General features: G+C 39.1%; 1 protein-coding gene across 4 annotated transcripts in view; it reads left to right on the forward strand.

The window, feature by feature from the left end:
- lingo2 (leucine rich repeat and Ig domain containing 2) overlaps window positions 1-24,525 on the forward strand; it is a 717,008-nt gene that overhangs the window by 321,354 nt on the left and 371,129 nt on the right. For 2 of the 4 annotated variants that reach the window (XM_072587678.1, XM_072587687.1), the window contains one exon: window positions 22,732-22,804. The gene's annotated coding sequence lies outside the window, so the exon portion shown is untranslated. The remainder of the gene's footprint in view (window positions 1-22,731; window positions 22,805-24,525) is intronic. The other 2 variants (XM_072587659.1, XM_072587670.1) reach the window with 1 other exon arrangement.

Here is a 24,525-nt window from a genome sequence, read left to right on the forward strand (position 1 = left end):
TGAAGGTGAGAGTAAAAGGGGCATTTTTTTTTTGTAGCCTTAAAACAATTACCCATCATCCATAAATAAAAGGAAGGAAACCTGAAATGAAGTTGTAACTTCCAGAATTAGCTAAGATTCAGTTGGAAATGAGAACTACTTAATTGGAAGAAAATTGGAAGAATAACAGTAAGGCAAGAGAAATTATGGAAAAGAGAACTGGAAATAAAGTTTGAATTAGAAAGTGAGAGTTAAAAAAAGGTAAGTTAAGTTTTTAAAACATTGAAAGGGAGTGGTAAATTGATAACATGATTTGGCCAGAGAAAAGCTTAGAATACAGAAAGAAATTGGAATTAGTAGCTCAGAGGACGATTCTGGTTAAAATGATGTATTTTATTTTATTTTAAATCTACATGTAGTGCCTAAATTTAGAGAAAGAAGTTGACAGATATTTCACCTCACTTGAATTGAATTGAATTGAATTTATTGTCACGTATACCGAGGCACAGTGAAAAGCTTTGTCTTGTGAGCAATACAGGCAGGTCACATAGTTAAATAGCATAGATAGTAAATAATAGATAAACAGCAGCAAAACAAAAACACAGGTACAGGCGAATGCTAAGAGTTTGAGAGTCCATTTAGTATTCTAACAACAGTAGGGTAGAAACTGTTTCGAAACCAGCTGGGTGCGTGTGTTCAGGCTTCTGTACCTTCTCCCTGATAGTAGAGGTTGTAGAAAAACATTGGCAGGGTGGAATGGATCTTTGAGAATGCTGGTGGCTTTTCCTTGACAGCGGGCCTGATCGATGGTTCTGTAGATGGGAGGTTGGCCTTTGTGATTGTCTGGGCCAAGTTCACCACTCGCTGTAACCGTCTCCGATCTTGAATGCCACAGTTGCCATACCAGGTAGTGAGACATCTAGACAGAATGTTCTCAATAATATACCTATAAGAGTTGGCAAGGGTATTTGCCGTCATGCCAAATTTTCTCAGCTGTCTGAGGAAGAAGAGACTTAGTTGGGTCTTTGTAACCAGTCCATTCACCTGAAGAGTCCAAGAAAGCTTCTTGTTGATGACCAGTCCCTGGGTTTGACACTGTCCATTCGTTCCACCTCCGTGCTATTGATGTGTAGGGAGGCATGAGTAACATCCCGCCGAAAGCAAATAATGAGTTCCTAGGTTTTGCCAGCATTGACAGCTAGGTTGTTCTCAGTGCACCATTTTTCCAGATCTTCCACCTCCTATCTGTTGTCTGTTTCATCTCCATCTGAGACTTGACCGACTATGGTGACGTCATCAGCGAGCTTATAAATGACATTAATCTGGTATTTGGCGACGCAGTCATGAGTACACAGCGAGTACAATAGAGGGCTGAGTACGCACCTCTTGGGGTCTCCAGTTTTGAGTGTTAGTGAGAATGAAATATTGTCCCCTATCTTCACTGATTATGGCCTGTGGGTCAGCAAACCGAAGATCCAGTTGCAGAGAGTGGGACTTAGTCTGAGATCACTAAGATTAGTAATCAGTCCCGAGGGTGTAATAGTGTTGAAGGCTGAACTGTAGTCAATGAGTAGGATTCTTACGGAGCTGTTCTTGGTGTCAAGATGTTCTCAGGAGGAGTGAAGGGCAAGTGATATGGCATCTGACGTGGCTCTGTTGGTCCGATAGGCAAATTGGAGTGGGTCAAGAGTAGTGCGGAGGCTGGAGTTGATTAATGCCATGACCAGTCTTTCAAAGCACTTCATGACCATCGAAGGTAGGGCCACTGGGCAGTAGTCATTGAGACATGCTGTATGAGCCTTCTTAGGCACAGGGATGATGTTGGCCCTGTTGAAACAGGCAGGAACAGTGGCCTGCTGCAGGGAGAGGTTGAAGATGTCTGAGAAAACCTCTGCCAGTTGATCTGCGCGTGCTCTGAGTGCGTGACCTGATACTCCGTCTGGTCCCATCGCTTTCCTTGGATTCACACGAAGGAAAACTGATCTGACCTCTGATGCAGTGACTGTTGGGATAGGTTTGTCAGGACTTGTCAGAATAGGTGTTACCTCTTCGCTGAAGTTCTGCTCAAAGCGAGCATAGAAGGTATTGAGATGATCTGAGTGGGATGTGTTATTGTCTGCTATCTTGCACTGTCTCTTTTTAGAACCTGTGATGTCATTCAGTTATTGCCATAGTCGGCAGGTGTCTGTCTGGGTCTCTAGCTTGGATCGGTATTGGTCCTTGGCTGTCTTAATGGCTCTGTGAAGGTTATACTTGGATTCCTTATATTTGAATGGGTCTCCTGATCTGAAGGCCTCCCACCTGGGTTTTAGCAGGTTCTATATGTCCAGATGCATCCAGGGTTTCCTGTTCGGGAACACCCGGATTGAGTTCCTCGGTATGCAGTTCTGCGCACACTTGCTGTGAGGGTGGTAGCGAACTTGTCCAAGGTGCCTGCGGGCTGTTTGAACCTGGCCCAATCAGCTGATTCCAGACAGCACCGGAGTTGATCCTCTGCCTTCTCCGCCCAGCACTGGACCTGTATCTGCGAGGGGCTCTCCTGTTGGATCTTTTGCATGTAAACTGGGAGAAGAAACACAACATTGTGGTCAGAGTTCCCGAAATGAGGTGGGGGGAATGGAGCGGTTGGCATCTTTCACTTGAAAAGGTAGTGACAAGATGAAATTAACTAAAACGCAGTTTAGACCTTAATATTACATTGTGCCTTAACAGGTACAACTATGAATGTGTACACATTTGTTCCAAAAAAAAAATCAATATTCAATGTTTATAAGCTTGTTCCTGAGCTTATGAATTAAGTTTAATGTTATAAGAAAGAAACCCAATCCGACATTGATTGAATTCGCAAGAGGAAAAAAAGGAAATGTTATGGGATCAATGATGCTGATCATTGAATATAGACAAATTCATAATTTATTTATTAATAGACAAAATTAATTTGAGGGCATGAGGAAAGCCATATGGAAGAGCTCAGACATAGAATTCTGTGATGCCAAGTTATTTAGATGGAAGTCATGTCACCTATCTGAGAAACAGCTTCTCTGTCAAACTGACAGTTAATTGTGGGGAAATGGTTGAATGGGAATCAACAAGACCATTGGAGGAATTGCAAACTTGGGAAAGGGCAAGGTATTAGCTACAGGCAACAAACAGAATGACACCAAAATAATGAGAGTCTGGCTAAAATGTAATAGTGATATTATGTAAATAATGTGTTTCCATCATAATAACACTGGACATCGGTGAAAATTAAATGGGAGACTATATTGCAAAATTTGGAATGCTGGGGGAATCCTGAGAAAAGGATGCCTCAGGAAAGGGAGTGATCATTAAAACTTTAACATCTACATTAGGAATTAATCCCATCAAGCTGAAAGTGACCAGATCCACAATACACCTGAATTTGACCAGTTTCAATCCTGAAATAATGTTGGGCAAATACTGTAATTATTTTGAAGTATATGATTCGGGAGCAAAATTGTGATCAGTATTTAAGTAGCACCTTTCCTGATCTTGAGATGCCCCAAAATGCTTTGTAGTCAATGTAGTATTTCCAGAAGTATGGTCACTACTTTAATGAAGGAAATCATATGACTGACATGAACAAAATAAGAGTCGGGATTGTGGTGCTGGAAAAGCACAGCAGGTCGGGCAGCATCCTCAGGGCAGGAAAATTGATGTTTTGGGCAAAAGCCCTTCACCTTAGTCAGTTTTCCTGCTCCTCGGATGCTGCCTGACTCGCTGTGCTTTTCCAGCACCACACTCTCAACTCTAATTTCCAGCATCTGCAGTCCTCCCTTTCGCCTTGAACAAAATCACCTCCAACAAACAACATTGATATAATGACAAGTTTTCTTTGTTACTTACTGGGTGAAAGCCAAACATTCAGGCCATGAAGGTGATCTATTTTCCTTTTGAATAGTATCATAGGGCCTTTGTCTGCTGGAAGGAGAGCCAGAGTTTTGGTTTAATGTCTCGTGAAGGACAGAAGAAATATTCTAGAAATATAGGTAACAAGCAATTTTTAGCCATGTTTTAATTACCCTAACCTCAACTGATTTAGTGATGAAGGAACATATCAAATCAACATCATGTTATTATATGAAGGAGATGCACTGATTAGAAAAAAAAACATAGCAGTTTGAAATTTCTTGGTTTTTCATTATTGATTTAGTAATGAACTTGACCACTGAATAAGACTGATGTTGACCTACTGAAACATAAATATAATTGACATTTACAACAAATATCTACTCTAAACAATCAAATGGTAGGACACCAATACTCATCCGTGCCCAGGAAGCAAATATGATCATCATCTGTCCTGTTCGTGGCAGATGGAACCAAGAGCTCACTCTGACTGTCATGGTTGATGTTCGTTTTTGTTTATTCTGAATATTCATAGCAAGGCATCTTCCATTTAAGGCCTAGATAATGAGGAGTATCTGCCTCTCAGAGAGACATTAATGTTGGAATTTTCTCCACCAGCGAACTGTTAGGAGGGGTGGGGGGCATGGTGGAGGCTGGGTAATTTAATATTTTAAAGCTGAGTTGTACAGATTTTTGATTGAGAACAGGCGTGGGAGTCATGAAGACCGGCAGGAAAATGGTGCTAAGGCCACATCAGATCAGCCATGGTCTAATTAAACGTTAGATGGATTTATCCCCACAACGGGGTCAGTTGATTCTGATTGAGGCATTGCACAGAAAGTTGAACCAGAGAACTTTTGTCACCTCTTTATCAGAACATTTCAACAAAGATTGCGATTGACTGTCAGTCAGCATCTTACTGGTGCATTCTCCATGACAATGCCTCCATTAATCAGGGTACACTTAGCAACCAATTAACACTTGTCCACACACAAAAGTATAAATGTTTTCCTTTTCCATTTGGAATTCCTGTGAATTGTGCTGATGAGTTTGAGAAAATGTGTCCTTTTTGGACGTACTCAAGAATCAGAATAAGTTTAATAACATTTTACAACATGGTACACTGTCCTCACAAGGATTTCTATTTCAGTGCGTGCTGCTAACCAGTGTGGATGAACCCAGTGTACAATCTATGCTCTGGAAATGACCTTGTCTCTGCCAATGCAACTGTATCAGAAATTCACTTTATATGCAGAGGATGTTTTCTTCAGAAATTCCATCAACGTTGTCATTTTATAAGGTTCTGAAAAGGGTTAATGTTATGTTACCTTTGATGTATCAATTTGACTCTGTGTGGATGGAGGCATACATAGGTGGTCTACTTTGGTTTCAGAGGGAACTGATGAATCTGTTCTAGCTCTCTGATGTCTCGGTAATTATGCCTGATTAAATGTAGGTGAACATATTGTGATCATGCAATAAATCGCCTTATTATGTAAGAATAGCACTTCTTCAGTTGATACTGTACAGTGGTGTACCCTCTAACACTGATCACTAGATAGGCCAAAGACAATGGATTGGTGTCAGCAAACTACCTCAAACAATACTTACCAAGTACCACATACTGGTTGAGGAGACAAATGCAACACCGTACCAAGAATAGTAATCTGAGGAATGCCACATTTATAGCAGCAAGTAGCAGAGAAAATGGGTAACAACTGACTTTTAAGTTTATATCACACTAGTCATTTGATGGAGTGACCTGAAAGTCTGAATTGCAAGTTTGGTGTTGAAATATTTAAGTTTTAGATTGCTAAGTGTTGGCTGCTTCTGTAATCATCACCCCTGTTAAGTTCCAGAAGCAAGGGTCATAGCTTAAGGATAAATGGGAAATATTTTAGGACTGAAATGAGGAGAAATTTCTTCACCCAGCAAGCAGTGAGCTTGTAGAATTCACTACCTTAGAAAGTGGTTGAGACCAAGACATTGTATTTTCAGGAAGGAGATAGCTAAAGCTCTTGTGGATAAAGGAATCAAAGGATGTGGGAAAGATAGAATTAGGGTATTGAGCTTGATCAGTCGTGATCATATTGAAAAGCAGAGCAGACTTGGTTTGAAAGACCTATGTATTTATGTTTATTTACAATTTTTTAATTCACTCATGGGATGGCTGGCCAGCATTTATTGGCCGTCCCTATTGCTCTTGAGAAGTTAATGGTGACTGCCTTCTTGAACTGCTGAAGTTCCGTACTGACTCTCAATGCCATTAGGGCAGGAATTCCATGATTTTGACCAAGCAACAGTGAAGGAATAGTGATGTATTTCTAAGAGAGGTGAGTAGCTTGGGAACATCTCCACCTGCAAACTCTCTTCCATGTATCTGCTGCCCTTGTCCTTCTGGATGTAAGTAGTCATGGTTTTTGAACATGCTGTGTGAGGATCTTTGAATTTCTGCAGTGCATCTTGTAGATAATACTCACTGCTGCTACTGAGTGTTAGTGATTGAGGGAGTGGATGCTTGTAGATGTGGTGCCAATCAAATGGGCTGTTTTGTCCTGGATGGTGTCAAGTTTCTTGAGTGTTGTTAGAGGTGCATCCATCCAGACAAGTGGGAAATATTCCATCACATTCCTGACCTGATCTTGTAGTCACTGTGTTTATGTGTTGAGTCCATTTGATTTCCTAGTCAATGATAACCTCAAAGATGTCGATGGTATGGGACTCGGTAATGGTAACACAACTGAGTGTCAAGGGCAGTGGTTAGGTTGTCTCTTCTTGGAGATGGTCATTGCCTGGCATTTGTGTGATACGAATGTTACTTGCTACTTGTCAGCCCAAGCCTGGATATTGTCCAGATCTTGTTGCATTTGAACATGGACATGTTCAGTATCTGAGGAATTGCAAATGGTGCTGAACATTGTACAATCATCTGTGACAATCCCCACTTCTGACCTTATGATGAATGGAAGGTCGTTGGTGAAGTGGCTGAAGATGGTTGGGCCCAGAACACTATCCTGAGGAACTCCTGCAGAGACATCCTGGAGCTGAGATGACTGATCTCCAAAAAGCTCCAACCATCTTCCTTTGTGCGAGAGATGACTGCAACTATTGGAGAGTTTGCCCTCCGATATCCGTTGATTCCAGTTTTATTTGGGTTCCTTGATTCTGCACTCCATCAAATGCAACCTTGATGACAAGGGCTGTCACTCTCACCTCTCCACTGGAACTCAGCTCCTTTGTCCAATTTTAAACTAAGGCTGTAATGAGGTCAGGAACTGAGTAGTCCTGGCAGAACCCAAACTGGGCATCACCAAGTAGGTTATTGCTGAGCAAGTGCTACCTGAAAGCGCTTTTGATGACACCTTTCATCACGTCATTAATGATCAAGAGTTGACTGATGGGGTGATAACTGACTGAGTTTGATTTGTCCTGCTTTTTTTCCCTAAATAATTCAGTTTATGTGATGTTCCTTGGCATATTTGCAGTGTTTAAACTGTTTTACAAAGTTTTGCTTTTTTTTGTGCAAAGAAGTCACTGAGATTCTGAACATCCATTCTAAAAGTGAAAATATAACAGGAATGAAAAGTATGAAACACCAATCATGTCAGTGTTTCTGAATGAGGTTCTTGCTGTTTGTACAAGGACAGAATTTTATATTTTCTTATTGGTTGAGTAATATCTGTGCTTCTGGTAAACAGTCCACTTTCCTTTAAAGATTACTTTTCTTTCTCAGAATATTCTGAGTTAAAAGCTTACATGGGCAGAAAGCAGGAGCAAGTGTGATATCTTAGGTGCAACTATGCTTGTGCAGATGGATCACAGCACCATATTTGTTTAGGGATATGCACTTCATTTCAGGTTCATGCTTATCTAAGTCCTCAAAGTGACCTTAATTGCAGTCACTGAAGAAACCCTCAAAATACCGTTGACTCTTAGAATCCCAACCATACAGCACAATAATGCATGAACTGAAGATCCTGCTACCAGATTTTGCACTATTGTATGAAATGAATAGAGTGTGTGCTCTGTGACTCATGCACTGCACAGACCTAGGCAAGTGACAGGGCCAATTAGTTCATTATTGTGGTTGTTACCTACATTTCACTCATTGAAAATCCAATGTAAATGCCTGCTCAGTGTCAAATGTCAACTTTGTGTCAATGGGATGCAGTTGTTTATCTGAGTCCGATGTCTGTCAGTGCTATTCTCACTCTATCGACTTGAACAGAAGATTTAGGCTGATATTGTAGTACATTAGTGAAAGAATGTAATGTTGGCAGAGAAATTCTCACATGAGGCATTAAAACAAGACCTTATTTCCCTTTCAGCTGGCTGTAAAGAGTGTTGGTTTGGAGTACAACAAGACCAATATAAATCCCTCAAGCAGAATCTCCAAAACAAATGATATGGTCATTGCTATTTGTGGGATTTAGTTGTCCTCAAACTGGCTGCTATCTCCACCATTAGTTTATGGAAACATCTTGAGATTGGGAGGATAGAAATGTCAGTTTTTTTTTAACCTTTAGTATTTAAACACACCTTCTTATGTGAAACTAATCTATATAGATTGAGAAAGTCCCTGAGCTGAACTGTCTTCTCTGATCTCAATCAGGAGCAGTGGTGGAGGGGCCTCACAATTGGGTACGTGTTGGAATAGGAAATCTTCAAATCCTTCACATCTGCTGGAGATTGAATTTGTGGCTGTGCAGTAAAAGCAACATTGATCTCAGCTGTAATACCCTGCACAGCCTGTGGATCTGCCAAGGTATACTTGCAACTCATGGAGAGTGGCCAATTCTCTAAAGAAACTGCTCAATGTTGCAATATCTTGCTGACATTTAACTGAAATTTTGAAAAACAGAAATGACTGGAGATTTCAAGTTGATTGTCGGTTCACAAAGTTTTGTGGCCACAAATGGATGTCGCCGTTTCTTGGCATTTTTGACTGCAAGCATCTTCTATTGAACTAGTTTCCTCTGCGTTGGTCAACATATGGCTAAATATGAATTTCATGCTCAAGTATAGCTCCTTTCAGTGCTGTAGATCCTACAGAAGAATATCAGTGATATTTAACTAGGCAGCTTGTATAGGGCTTTGAACTTGCACTATTTGAGAGGCAAGATGGCCCTGTTCGTATGGTTATGCTCCATTGATCTGTAACAAGAAAAGAAAGAGTTACAAATATAGAACTTCCATGACCACATGACCCACTTTAAACCACTTTAAAACATTTTACTGTTCATTCAGTAATTTTGAAACACAGTGAATGTTGTCAACTACGAAATGGAGCAGCCAATTTTGCACACAAGCAATTTCCCACAAGCAGTAGTTTGATAATGACCAGATAATCTGTTTTTGTGATTGAGTGGTAAATATTTACCAGGGCAGTGCGATAACTCCCACACTATTCTTCAAAATAACACCATACAATGTTTTACAGCTACCAGAGAATACAGATGTGGCCTTAGTTTGATTTCTCATCTGAAAGACAGGACTTCTGACTTCTACACTCATTACAGCACTGGAGTTCGAACATTGATTTTTGTGGATACATCTTGGAATAGGACTTGAACCCTGTGACTCAGAGGCAAGATTGCTACCCACTGAGCCACAGAGAAAATATCCCAGGTAATTGAAAGCAAAATTTCAACCAGATCTGCCAGATTTCACACTCACGTTGCATTTTGATGCAAGTTTTGCAGTAGATGGGAGCTTTTACAACGTTTTACAAATTGTGCTCTCACAGAAAAGGTCATGTGTTGCTTAATAAAGGTCTTGGCCACCTGGCTGTAATATTTGTTTTGGGTAAAAAGAATGGCATTGAACAACCAGCTGTTGGAAGTGCTTTTTTTAATGTTATGATAGATGCCGTGGCATGTTTCTAGCGAACAGAGGACTGTGGCTAATTAGCTAGCACAGGCTTGTGTTATCTGAGTGTATGATACACAGGGCAGATTCAATCTGGTCACTGACTTAACTTCCTTTGACTTTGGGAATAACTAAGGATGGGCATGTCATGATGTGGGTATGGTAGAGCATAAGAGCAATAAAGGTTAGCTCTTGTACCAAATATACCTTAAAACAATTAAATATGTCTACTGACTCAAGATTGAGTTTAAAAGTAGACGGATTGCAGTGTGTTCTTCATATTAGAAATTCAAGGGGTATGGTAGCCAGGAGGTAAGTGGCTAGATACAGAACAATACAAGGACAGTGGGGCAAGGGGAAATATGTTCTTGCTAAGGTAAAGAGGAAACCCAGATTAAATTTGTTGCAGTTTTCATTCAGCACTGAAGGTGAAATTAAAGTTAGAAGTATATAGGATCGCCACAATGCATGTAGTTTAAACATCCTAAAAAGGAGTAAGGACTGTTGAGAGAAGCAGGCTGCCTACTCTCATTCTTAGCCTCTCACGATGGGATGGGAATGGGATTGTCCCAGAATCATTTGAGCGAAAACCACATGCTTTTGAAAGTGCCAAAATGCTTCATAGGAACATTACAGAACATTATAGAGCACCGAGCCTTTTGCAAGGATATCACTATCAAACATTTTGTGAGTGAGATTTCTTTTAAAAAGGGACTTAAAGGAGGAGAGAAAGACAGAGATTTCAGGAGGGAATTCTAAAGTTTAAGGCCTAAGCAGTTAAAAGAATAACCACCAATTGTTGAGCAGTTAAAGTCAAGAAATCACAGGAGTTCAGAATTTGCAGAGGACAGAGATCCAAGGGAATTGCTGGAGTTAAGGAGATTATAGACATTGGGAATTAAACTTTAATTTTCTGATCACTGCTGCTAGCAATCCCAAGAGAAAATCATAAGGGATGTTTAACAAATGTTCGTTTTAATTATAGAGCGTTTTAATTTTTAAATTATGCAATATTGAAGCTGGGAAAGATGTTATGTGACTGATCTAGGGCTAGTTGGATGCATTAGGTCATGTGTCAAAACCTCAGGGTATTTACAACCAGAGTAGATATTTCTGAAATGGTGGGAACACAAACAAATAAATACTTTACGCAGGCAAATTAGGTGTGATCACATTGTATGATAAGTGCATGCAATTAACAAATGAAAGGTCTTGTTATTGGAAGTGTTAGTCTCACCAATGAAGTGTGAAATAGAGTTATAGAGTCATACAGAATGGAAACAGACTCTTCGGTCCAACCAGTCCATGCTGAACATAATCCCAAACTAAATAGTCCCACCTGCCTGCTCCTGGCCCTAGTCCCTCCAAACCTATCCTATTCATGTACTTATCCAATTGTCTTTTAACATTGTAATTGTACACACATCCACCACTTCCTCAGGAAGTTCATTTCACATTTGAACCACCCTCTGTGTTTTAAAATAAGCCTCTCATTTTTTAAAAAAAATCTCTCCTTTGTCACCTTAATGTGCCCTCTAGTCTTGAAATCCCCTATCCTAGGGAAAAGACAACTACCATTAACTCTATCAATCCCCCTCATTACTTTTTAAACTTTTATAAGGCTGCCTCTCAACATTCTACTCTAGTGAAAAACGTCCCAGCGTTGTCAGCCTTTCTCGATAACTCAAACTTTCTCCATAACCGCCAGCATCTTGGTTAGGTTTGTTCTAAACTCTCTCCAGCTTAATAATATCCTTCCTATAACTGGGTGACCACAACTGGACACACTATTTCAGAAGAGGCCTTACCAATGTTCGGTACAACCTCAACATGACTTCCTAACTCTTATACTCAAAGGACTGAGCAATGACGGCAAGCATAACAAATGTCTTTTTAACCAGCCTGTCTATATATAACACAACTTCAAATAATTATGTAACTGAACTCCTAGGTCCTTCTGTTATACAGCACTATCCAAGGCCCTACCATTAATTATACAAGCCCTACCTTTGTTTGTTGCACCCAAATGCAATACCTTGCATTTATGCAGATTGAACTTCATCTGCCATTTTTCATAACATTGGCCCATTTAACCAAGATCCCTTTTGAATATTTTTTTAAAAAACTTCTTTACTGTCTACTATGCCACCAATTTTGGTGTCATCCACTAATTTGCTAACCATGTCTTCTATATTCTCATCTAAATCATTTATATAAATGACAAACAAAAGCGGTCCCAGAACTGATACCTGTGAAACACCACTGATGATAGGCCTCCAGTCTGAAAAGGAATACTGTACCACCACGGTCTCCTGCTGCTAAGCCAATTATGTATCCAATTGGCAATATTGCACATTGTAAAACAGGCAGTTCCAGGCATAAATCAATTGGATAATATAAGGATACAATGTGCATCCTTGTGAAAGATATTACTTCAAAAGCAGCCCATGATGCTAAATGTGATAGCCTACAATTATAATTTTCATTTCGAAAGCACTCTTACTCAGATTGTACAACCATTCATCTTAAAAGCTTGTGGTGGAATGATGCAATAAAACAATCCCAATGCCCTTAATAGGAGCAATATCAAAGAGAATGAACCCCAAACCACATAAATAAATATCAAGATAGAGAATCAAAACGTTGGTGAAAGAGAAAGATTAAAAAGATATTAAAGGAGAAAAGAGAGGTTTAGTGTGTGATTTCCAGATCCAGTAATCTAAACAGTTGAAGCTGATTATGTAAGAAGCCAGAATTGGAAGAATGTGAAGAGCACAGTGTCTTGGACTTGAGAAGGTCACACAGCTACAGGGGAATGTGGCAATGTTGGAATTGAAATCCTGGCTGAAAATGTTAAAATCAAGCCATTACCTGATCTACAATCAATACAGGATACATTCAACAGTGGGTCCTTCCCTCATATCTCACACAATAATTACAGAATGAGTTAAATAATGCCATGATTTTTGCATTATTCCTTCACAGAATGTGGGTGACACTGGCAAGGTAATTCTTTAATGACTTCTTCTTGAGAAGATGGTGATTAACCACACATTCCAAACACTAAATTCATGTGGTGAAGATACTCCCATAGTGCTGTTCGGTTGGAACTCCATGGTTTTACCTGAGTCACAGTTGAGGATTGCTGGTATATTTTCAAGTGAGGATCAGGTGTGACTTTGAGGAGAGCATGGGAAATGATTGTATACCAATGGGCTTAATATCATTTTCCTTCTTGGTGGCAGATGTTGCAGGTTTTCAATGTGGTGCTGAAGGAATTTTGATGTGTCAGTGCAATGCATCTTTTAGGTGCGAAATTATCGCAGGCATAGTGCATTGGTGTTGCAGTACATGAATAGGAAAAGTTTAGAGAAATATGGACCAAACAGAGGCAGATAGGACTAGTTTAGTTTGGGATACTTGGTTGGCCTGGATGAGTTGGACCAAAGGGTCTATTTCCGTGTTGTGTGACTCTCTGACTCTAAGTGATTGAAAATATTTGGACCTGGAATAATACCAGAGAGGCTTTTGCTTCAACTCCTGCACTGTGCTGATAGCTGTACAATACTGCCTTTCTGTGTGTGAATATACTCCAACCAGCCAAGGGTCTCCCCTGCACGTTCTGACCCATTTCACAATGACTTCAATTTCAATTCTAATGTTTAAACTGATTTGTACAGTTCCCTACTAGCAGGTGTAAAGGTAAGCAAAACTCATAATAGCCATCAGTTGGGGTTTCAACTTCCTACCCACTTGCCCCCAAATGTTTGAAATGTAAACGGGGGTAGGGGAGGGAGGCTTTTTGGACAGTTTGGGCCTTTTTAGGTTGTTATTAAGACTCTTCATTTTTGTTAGCCTTGGTTTGAAGGGTTGCAGAAATATCTGCATGGTTTTTTTAAAGTTCAGTGAAAAGATGGATTAGACTTTTTTTTAAATCAACGAAACATTTCTCAGAAATCACATGGTTTTAGATAGTTGCTGGTCTTGATTTGAACTCACTTTAGGGAAAGCACTTGACTGGGTTTTATAATTGGGTTTTATGACTATTCTGTTTGAATAGCACTTGCAAGCTTGGACCTTGTGTTTGCATTTTTCCAGTTGCAGCAAGCCTGCTGCAAAACCAGCTGCTCAACTGATGTCTCAGTTTCTGAAGTACATTTGTGGTCAATTCATTGTGAAACCTGACTATTCTTCTGGAAGAGTAACTGAATGAACTTCTTAGTGTGGATTTTCACAGCAAGCTGTGTTGGCCAAGATGTTGACATGACCATGCATGATGAGAGACTTGACAACATGTGACCCACATTGGAACATTTGCCATGACATTTTTGCCCTCAAGAATAATTGCTATTGGCCAGAAAATGTTTTATTTTCTTTGTTTAACTGCAGAGAGAAATCTGTTTCTTTTCACTCTACCTGAAGTATATGAACATAATGTGTTTTGGGCTATTTAGAAGGGTAAGCATTTATATTTTCTTATTACAAATTGTGCGTGTTAACCAATTCTGCATCTTCATTGAATGGGTTGAATAAAGTAATCTTATTTCAGTCTTATTGGATGGTTGGATCTTTCATTCAAGTCGAATACAGAGGAAATATTTAAATGGTCATGCAAGTATTGCAGTATAATACTTTTATTTTATATTGTGATTCATGGAGCAGTGTCTAGATTAGAGTGGTGCTGGAAAAGCACAGCAGGTCAGGCAGCATTTGAGTAGCAGGAAAATTGATGTTTCAGGCCAAAGCCCTTCATCAGGAATGAAGGCAGGGAGCCTCTGGGGTGGAGAGATAAATGGGAGGATGGTGGGGCTGGGGAGAAGGTAGCCAAGAGTACAATGGGTGGATGGAGGTGGGGATGAAGGTGATAGGTCAGAAAGGAGGGTGGAGCGGAGAGGTAGGAAGGAAGATTAGCAGGGAGGACAGGTCATGAGGACGGTGCTGAGCTGGAAGGTGACATCAAAAGGATAGTGCAGTTCACCAAACGACTGTAAAAAAAGGTCCTCATCACATCTCTCCTCATTAATCTAACCACAGCATGCAGAAAACCTCAGTTATAGCTGTACATTTTGGTGTCAGACACATTTGGGGCTGGGGTTGGTCCACTTTATCAATTACCTGTGTCCATTGGAAACACCCCTTCTCACCAAAACCACCTTCCCGCAACTACCCAAGTTATATTTCCTCCTTTAACCTCTCTCCACCATCTTAAACCAAGTTTCCCACTGTCTCCTAGCCTGATGGCAGCAAATTCCACAGAAGTACAGAAGTGTCCAGACTACACCTCTTCAAGTCTACTTGTAGTCCCGATGATGGCCACCACTCCTGCCCAGTGCTGGTGAGACTACAGAGTTGCCAACCATTTGATGAGACAACAGCTTTCTCAGGAGAGATTTTCTTCGAAGATTGGACCAGAAGTCTCATCTAGAAAGCCAGCACATAGGTGCAGCAGGTAATCAGGAAGGCGAATAGAATGTTAATCCTTACTTCAAGGATGTTAGAGTTTAAGTGTAGGGAAGTCTTATAACAGCTGTACAAGGTGCTGGTGAGACCACATCTGGAGTACTGAGAGCAGTTTTGGTTGCCTTATTCAAGGAAAGATTCTTTTTTAGTTTTGAGGAAGTTCACTAGGATGACTCCTGGTATGGTGGGATCATCTTATGAGTAAAACAGTAAACAAGCTGGAATTTACTCTTTAGTATTTGGAAGAATGAGTGGTAATCTCATTAAACATAGAGGATTCTGAAGGGGCCTGACAGTGTAATTATTGAGTGGATGTTGCCCTTCATGAGAGAGTCTAGGATCAGAGGACATAGTCTCAGAATAAAGGGTCACACATTTCAACTGGAATGAAGAGGGATTCCTTCTGGGATGGATGAAATTCTTTGAAATGCCTTCCCACAGAAAACTGTGAGGTGAGTCTTTGAGCATATTAAAGGCTGAGATAGAAAGATCCTTGACTATTAGAAGAAATTCCAGTTTCCTGGGAAACACAGGAAAACGGATGTGAGGAATGTTGGAACAGCCACAATACTATTAATTGGCAGAATAAGCTTGAGGGGCAGAATAGCCTATTTCTGTTCCTAGTTCTTAGTCTTATAGAAGTTGTTAATATAGACCCCACATTAAATTGATGCAGGGCAGAAGTGAGGACTGTGTGCAAGCTTACCACTGGCTTTTTAGTTAGCAGTGGGCAGATAGTCAATGTTGGTCAAACACTGGAATAAAAACAAAATTCTGTGGGTGCTGGAAATTTGAAAGGAACATAAAAATTGCTGGAGAAATGCAGCAGGTTTGGAAGCATCTGTGAAGAGAGAAACTGTGTGAACATTTTGAGTTCATTGTGACTCCTCTTCAGAATTTCTAAATGTTGAGACTGTTTTGCTTTCCACGGATGCTGTCAGACCTGCTGAGTTTCTCCAGTATTTTCCGTCTGGTCAAATACTTCCTTAATATCAAGGACCATCTTTTTTTTTCCTTACCCCTAGAATTCTGTTCTTTTATCCGTGTTTTCATCACAGATGTGATGAAACGTAGAGCTGAGCAGTCCTGGCAGAATCCAAACTGAATGGGACAGTGATAACTACATGTTGCCTGATAGCACTCTTAACAACTCCTTCTATCCTTTAGCAGATGATTGATGACAAAAGTTGGTGGAATGATAATTGGTTAGGTTGGATTTGTCCTATTTGTGAACAGGACAAAACTTGAATATTTAACCATATTGCCACAGAGCTGACATTGTGTTATAGATGTCCTGGAAAATCCTTGCTTGAGACTCTGCTAATTGTGTTGTGTTGTCTTCTGCACCAAAACTGGGATGTTTTGGGAGCTATGCTTTTTGCTGTGTCATTTCTTAATGCCACCTGAAGTGAATTGAGTTGACCTCTGTGAAAGTGCGGAATCTCAGGATGAAGGTAGATAGAGTTTCCGCTTCCTAGCTGAAGGTATTCCCAAACGCTTTCGAATATGGGGGTATTCATGGAGTCACTTCCTGTACACTTGTTAATTGCTCACTTTCATCATTCAGGATGATGACAAGATTTGACCTATTCTGGCAACTGTGGAGTATGCCTACAGCATGCTGTTTCTGTTGCTTGGAATGCATGTAGACTTCACCGAGTTGGCATCTCTTGTTAGACACAGCAGGTGCTGCTGCTAACATGCTCATCTGATTCTTCATTGCACCATGGCTTGGTAATGATAGAATAAGGGATATGCTCATCACAACTCTGGCCTGTAGCATTGTGGTTTGGCATTGCCTTAAATGCATGATTTTAATGAGTACAGCTGTTGCTTGATGAGTCTACATAGCAACTCCTGAAGTGAAAGTCTGCAGTTGTTAGCAAGTGGGATCAATTATACAGTGATGGTTTCATCTTTGCTGTGTCTGCAACCAATGCTACTGGATTGATTGTTCAGCTTGTTCTTGCTTTTAATGGTAATCCTGATTCAACTTAGTGATTTCCTTGTTAGGCCATTTTCAAAGAACACTTCAGACCCCCACATTGTTGGGAATCCGCTGTGACACTGAGGCAAGATTGAGTAAGGATAGCAAAGCTCCTTCCTTACAGGACATTAGTGAACAATCCCAAAGCTTCAAGATCACCATTACTTATACTGGTTTTCTTAAATTTCAAATGCATTAATAAACTGTAGTTAAGCACATCATCTGCCCTAATATGGATTTGAACTTCGATTGTTTGCCCAGGTCTCTGGACTCATTGTTCAGTAGCAGAACCATAGCGGTACATGACCTATGCTGCTGACAATTGATGTTTGAAATTATTCTTCCTGTTTTGCTGCTCACTGAATCTGAATTGTCATTATGATGTTGTGGACAAATTCATTATATCCATTTCAATGTTCCATTCCAGATCATAGAAATATTCTCTTTATATTAATTAGTATGTTATCCTCTTTTGATAACTTGTTGTTCAATACATTTATTGCAGTAACTGGTAATTTATATTTCAATCATTGCTGTCTAAGCCCATATGTTATGCCAAGATTCATTTCAAAGGCGATAGCAACATCAAACAGCAAGTAGGCATGTTATCAAATGTAGTCACTAAAATCCTGAACAACTAAACAAGTTTAAAAGGGACCTTTTGGAGATGAGATTTGTTGTTGAGGTCGTACAGACCCAGAAATCGCAGATTGCATTGCTAGATGCTTTTACTGATAATGATACTATAAAGGGAGTGTTGGCTCTAGAGATGAGTTTAGGGAGTATATAATAGGTCAAATTGAGGTTGTATTCTGAATCAAAGGGCCCAATACAAATGCAGAAGTCAATAGGGTGGATAGAATCTGTGGAGTGATCCCAAAATTCTGAACTGAGATTCCAATATCACAAAGACGGTCATCAAAAAACAAAATCCACCTCCCAGCTCAGTAATAACCCCTTCTTCAAATACGTCCTCAGCCCATCTACCACGTCCATGCCTTTGTCAGCTTCACAATGAAATACTCCAATACTGTCCTGGCTGGTCTCCCATTCTGTGGAGCAGCCTTGATTAACTTGCCACTAGCCACTCGCAAACCACACTCCCATTGACTCTTGTTGACTTGCAGCAGTAGTGTCACTGGGAAGGAGTTACAAAATGTTACTGGGATATGCATCCTTAGTCCATTTACCCATCTTGTTTTTGCAACACTTGGTTTCCTGCCAAAGCCTTAATATAGAAATTTTCCACTTCCTGCACTCCCACCCTGCGTTGATCCCATCCTCCTCCATCCCAGTCTTTTTGGGGAAGAGTGCCAGACGCCCATGATCCAGTTCAGATTTGAGTGTTTTTTTCAACATGTTGCATCTTTCTGCAGTCCCCAGGCAGAGGAAATTGTTTCTTTCTCTCTTTCTCTACCCCTTTCTTTGCTTTAATAATTTTAAACATTTAAATTTGTTCATTGCTTTCTATTCTATAATCAGTACGATGGAGTGGAATGTCCTATTACTATGTAATATTGTTTGCTTTAACCTTCATGAGTGTCACACTCAAGACACAATTTGAAATGACACCATTCAATAAAAGGTCAGTTTATGTTAATCTGTATAATAGAAGCGCTTCTAATGAGAATAAAACATGGAGTTTGTTAACCATATAAAAATCAGTCAATTCATGCAAATATAAAACAGAATTTTCTTGATTTGTAACTAACTTCAATATACAGGAATGAAATCCTTCCTTATAAGAATCAGTCCTGCTGTACATCCGACTCTCATGTATTCGAATTGTGTATACCATTATCTCTCAACATGCAGAGCAAGTTTAGAGGATGGGAAATCACAAAAAGTATGTCAACAGAAATGCTAAAAATAATACAGATGCCAGTGAATCATAAGCCAAGTGGCTAGGGACATAATGCATTCCACAACAGAAATGTTCCTCTTTTTAACAAGATTCTGTCACTGAAATTTTTTTCTGCATGCACAAATGACTGATTAATGGAGACTCTTAACAGTTTTGTGCTAAAACTCTCAAAATGTTTTTCCAACAATTAACATTTTTTTTAAAAAAGAGCTATTTAAGTAAAGTGTACTTATTCATTACAAGAAGCATGGGAAGTAGTGAATGGCGACCATGAAACTATCCATTCTAACAATAATTTTATTAAATTCTTCAGGAAGGAAATCTGTCCTCAACTAATCGGGCCTACATGTTGTTGCCAATGAACTTTGCTGTGAAATAGTTCAACAGCAATCAGAGATGGCACCAAATACAGGCCTTGTCAGCAATATTCACATTTGATTTTTAAAAAAGTAACAACAAAGGCTTGTTATTTTGAAATTTAAAAAAAAAGGAAGCTTCTGGCAATACTTGACAAGTCTGACAGCATCTGTAGAGAGAAAAATAGAATTACCATTTTGATCACAATATAGTTGTTCAGAACAGAAAGAAAGCAGAAATGTGATGGGTTTTATGCTGTTGAATGGACGGAGGAGAGGAAGAATGAAGGGCGAATGTCTGAGAGGGCAGGAGAGATTAAATAATGAAGATGTCAAAGGGAGTGGTAATGATTTTTGTAAAGAAATATATCACTTGTTCCTAATGAATGTGAATGGGGTATAATTACAAGCACTTTCAAAAAATAAGAAAGCATGAACAATTTGAGTGATTTTTGTACTCAATTTTGAAATTCAAAGTTTAATGATAGGATTGAAAACATGTCTATATTGCTATTTTGTTTATTAAAATATGTGCTGTCAGGGTTTGGAAAGTGTTTTATTTTGTTTGGCTTCTTCTATTACCTTCAGCAATCTTTAGAGAGAATGCTAATGACCACTGCTCACTGGGTAATCTACCTTTTCACGAGTACAAATTGGCCAATGAACCAGAATCAATAACTGAATCTGAGGAGATAATAATATTCATCATGATTCAAGTTAATTGTATTATACACTCCCACAACCATTGGCTATGAAGAGACTTGATAGTATGGACACAGCATACACACTTCCCCTTATGCAGAATTTGTAACTGGGCATCATCAATATAAGATGGTCACTAAATAATCCAATCAGGAATTCAGGGGAAACATCTTTTCCCAGAGAATGGTATTAATGTGGAGCTAGTTTTAGGTAGTTGAGATGTATACCTTTTGTTATGAAGGTATAAAAGTGTACTGTACCTTTTAAGAGAGTTAAAAGCTAGCAGAACTACCTGACAGCACCAATAGTTCTGAACAAGATACAATGTAATCTTTTGATCCAGCAACTAAAGTAGTTGGCTATCTGGAGACAAAAGCAAATTTAAATTCAGCCAATCAGTTTAAATTATCCGGCAAAAAATACCAAACTCCAATCCAGTTTGAATTTAGTATATTGACAATATTAAAAGCCAATGACACAATCCGATGAGTTGGGGGTACAAGACCGGGAAAAATTGAACACCTGAGAGAGAACTGCCAAAAGACCAACTGCTGTAGGCTGCTAGTCACAACTGTCTAGGAGGTACCTGTCTAGAGAAGGAGTTTACACAGAGAAAACCATCAACACCAATCCGGAGAGGAATTCTCCAGAGGAGGATACAAAGAGAAGATTAAACAGCTGGCTGGTTTTGAAATTTGAAATTTGATAAATATTAATCAGGGGTTTTATTGGACTAGTATTAGAGAAGGGAAAGTAAAGTTAGGAGTTAGAAATAATTATTAGCTAATTATTCTCTGTTATAATTTAATGAATAAAGTTGTTATTTTTTATTTTAATTAGTTCTTGGCCACTCACATTTTCACAGATTACTGCATGGGATAGATCTTTTCTGTGTTGCTGGTTTAAATTAACAGAGGGAGTTTAACCCATGTCATAACACTTTAAGGAATAGATCGGTAAACACACACAAAATCAGAAATTGCTGGAAAAGCTTCGTACGTTTGGCAGCACCTGTGGAGAGAAATTAGTGTTAACGTTTCAGATTGAGTGACCCTTCCTCAGAACTTTTCCAGCAATTTCTGTCTTTGTTTCTGATTTCCAGCATTCACAGTTCTTTCGGATTTTATTCAATAAACACTGATGTAGAACGAAATTGTTTAATTTGGTAGGGTTAGAAAAGATTTATAATTCACTTGAGATGTATTCAATGCTGGCTGGGTCAGCAATTATTGCTTGTTTTCAGTTGCCCTTGAGAAGTTGGTGACAATCTGCTATCTTGAACTATTGCAATCCATTGAGTTCAGGCACACCCACAATGCCATTTGCATGGGAGTTCCAACATTTTTTGCCTCGTAACACTGAATTAACAGACTGGAGGACCCTTGTGGAACATAAATACCTTCATTGGCCAAATGGACTGTTTGTATTTTAAATTATATATAAATATTTATTTCTTATGATGAGGATGATGAAAAAGATAGCTACCAAACATATTCCAACACATTCTGCTTCTTCCTTCTTAACTTCAGATTTTAATTTACAAAAGATTACAGTAATACCATGACTGCAGCTAATTCTTTGGAGAGAGTTGCTGAGGTGGTGATGCCACCACATGGAATATCTGATAGGAAACTAGCCAATAGGTTAGCAATTCATAATTTTTTTAAAAATTAATGAATACAAAGATACCACCATTTGGAGAAGTTATGAACTGACATTCCAAAGGCACTGAGGGGAGGTGATGTGTATAAGTAAATGGGTTACTACTACAGAATATCCATTGCTATTAGATGTCTTTACTGAGCAATGTTGGCAATACCCAAAATGAAAAATGTGAGATAGCATCATATTTTTACCCCTACCTTTTAATAAATGTCACAGATACACAAAGCAGCCTGTTGGATTAGAGTCAACATTTTTGTATACTTAAATCAGCAGCTGCTGCTATGATTGTTGCTATGGCAACTATTAACCACAATAGGCAACATAACCCAAGATTCAAATGTATATATAGTTTTTCAAGATCTTCAGGGAGCAAAAACACAGAATTCTGTATCTTTTTCTTTCCGTCTACAAAGACCGTTAATTACAAGAGTATCAGAGGTTGTAGCTTCTGGAATTATACTTGATCCAAAAACACCTTGGGTATAAACGTTTGTTTAGTATTTTCTTTTTGCAGCATGCCTGCCCAAAACATGTTTGCTCATATTGAACACTACTCTGTTAATCTGATTAACAGGAAAACATTCAAATGGATGCTTGACTAAAAGCTGCACTTTGCTGTGTAATGAGAGACTTTTCTGTCTATGTACAATCTGAAGCTGCCAATTTGTACAGAGGGCGAGATAAATAAAACAGTAGACACCATGTGCTGTGAAAAATAATCTATACCTCAAGTTAATAGAATGGGTTCGGAAAACAGACTGCCAATTGTTATAATTTAACAAGTATAAAGCACTGTCAGGCAATGCTCACAGGCTGGAGAATCTGTCATAGAAGAGTGTCAGATGGAATGAACAGCAAGCATTGTGTTTTAAAGGAGAAAGAAAGCTTGCACTCCAAAGAATGCTGATGACTGAAGCAGGGATTAATTGGATGATTTCAACGACAGAGATTTATTCTTCAATTCTCTCTGTTTTGGCCAGAACAGATAGAAGATGGTGTCCACTCTGAGAATACTGAACAACATTTGAAGCGTGAATGATCTGAATTGCAATGGTATGTATCTGCTTTTCTTTCTTTCATTAGGGAAATGTTCTTTCTTTTTATTATCAACCCTTCATAAGCATGTATGTGTTGAGGTACCAAGAAGTGCTGTTTGCTAAATCCGAACTAGTACATGCTACTTACCATGTCAAAGAAGGGGGTTGAGAATTTTAAAAATGAGAATGGCTATGTTAGTAACCATGCTTCATATTTTGTAATTGAAGAAATGTTTTCTGCATACAATGTGATGAATTAACCATTGAGTTGGAATGGCTGTTAACAGGACCAACTAGAGGAGGGGGGAAGCAGTTGGGATTTCTACTTCCAGCCGACTCATGCAGGAGACTGTGTATCTTTTTAAAATATCAAATTAGGTCAGCTGAACTTCAGGCTGTGATGCTTTCATGAACAATTAGCTTTCCAACAGTTCCTGCTTAAAAGCAGTTACTCAGGTGAGATAGCAGAGTGTATGCTGTGCCTCTGTTCTAATATTTCAACACTCTGAAGGGAGTAAAGATGAGGAAAGAAAACAAAAGTTAATGTGCTGGAAACAGCCAGGCTCTTAAGCATACCTCTCTTTACAGCAAGTGCTAACGCTAAGTGGTAGAGCTCATCTTAAGTATGTCACAGAGTTGAGGGAGAGTTAACATTAGTGGTTAAAGCTATGAATGTCATATGTTAGCAGTTATGTAAATTTACAGTAAATTAATTCATCTCAGTCTCACTCACTCTTGCTCATACAGTAACTGCCCCAGTCAAACCACCATAATGATGTTGTAACACTTTTTTATTTAAACACTTTACTGTTCACTGTTGGCACTGTTTTTTTAGGAGGTCAGGTGAAAATAGAACAATTTTTGGAACTATTTTCTTTCCTGTTTTGTTGCTAGTAATCTTTTTACCAACGTTTCCCTCCTCTTCAAGTTTTGCCTTGCTGTGCATCATCATTTTACAATCACCATTCCCTATTTCGATGGAGTTCTATCAGAAACATTACAAACTAAACAGTGGCAGTTCAATAACTCCCAAAATAATTACTGCACAGAGCACTCTGAAGTAGTTTGGGCACCAATGTTTTATTAATATTGGGAAGGCAAAGAAGGAAGAGTTTACAAATTTATAGCACATCAAATATTATTCTTTGCCAAGCTAATTAGACGAATGAGATAGAAAACAAGAATAATACCAGGAGTTTTGGCTGCTGTAATATACTGAGGGATTCCAGTGCTTTGTGAAGCTCCTTTGTGCTTGTCCTCCTGTGGATCAATATTAATGTTAAATAGCATTTATGAGTTTAAATTTCTGCTCTGATTTAGCATCTTAGTCCCTTCCATTGAATGAGTGCTCATTTCTCATGATTCCATACAATCTCTGAGCAATATGCAGGCCGATTGAAGGGAAAATGATGTCCACATTAATTCCCTGTTCTGCCAAAATAGACATACTGCCATTGTGTTGTGAGCATTCACAATTTTTTATATTCATTTACAGTATGAGGGATTTGCTGGAAAGGCTGGCATGTATTCCCTATTTATTCAAATTTGTCCACAAGAAGGTACTGCTGAGGTGGCAGCTTGAACATACCTGAGTGTTCATTGTTGGTTGGAGTCACATAAAGTTCATAGTGAATAAAGATAGTAGATTTCCAGCTTTGAAACGCATCAGTGAACCAAATGGATGTGAATGATAATGTAAGAGTTGCATAGTCACCATAGACACTGACTCTAAAAGAA

The sequence above is a fragment of the Chiloscyllium punctatum genome, chromosome 2 (assembly GCF_047496795.1).
Source record: "Chiloscyllium punctatum isolate Juve2018m chromosome 2, sChiPun1.3, whole genome shotgun sequence".
Lineage (NCBI taxonomy): Eukaryota > Metazoa > Chordata > Chondrichthyes > Orectolobiformes > Hemiscylliidae > Chiloscyllium > Chiloscyllium punctatum.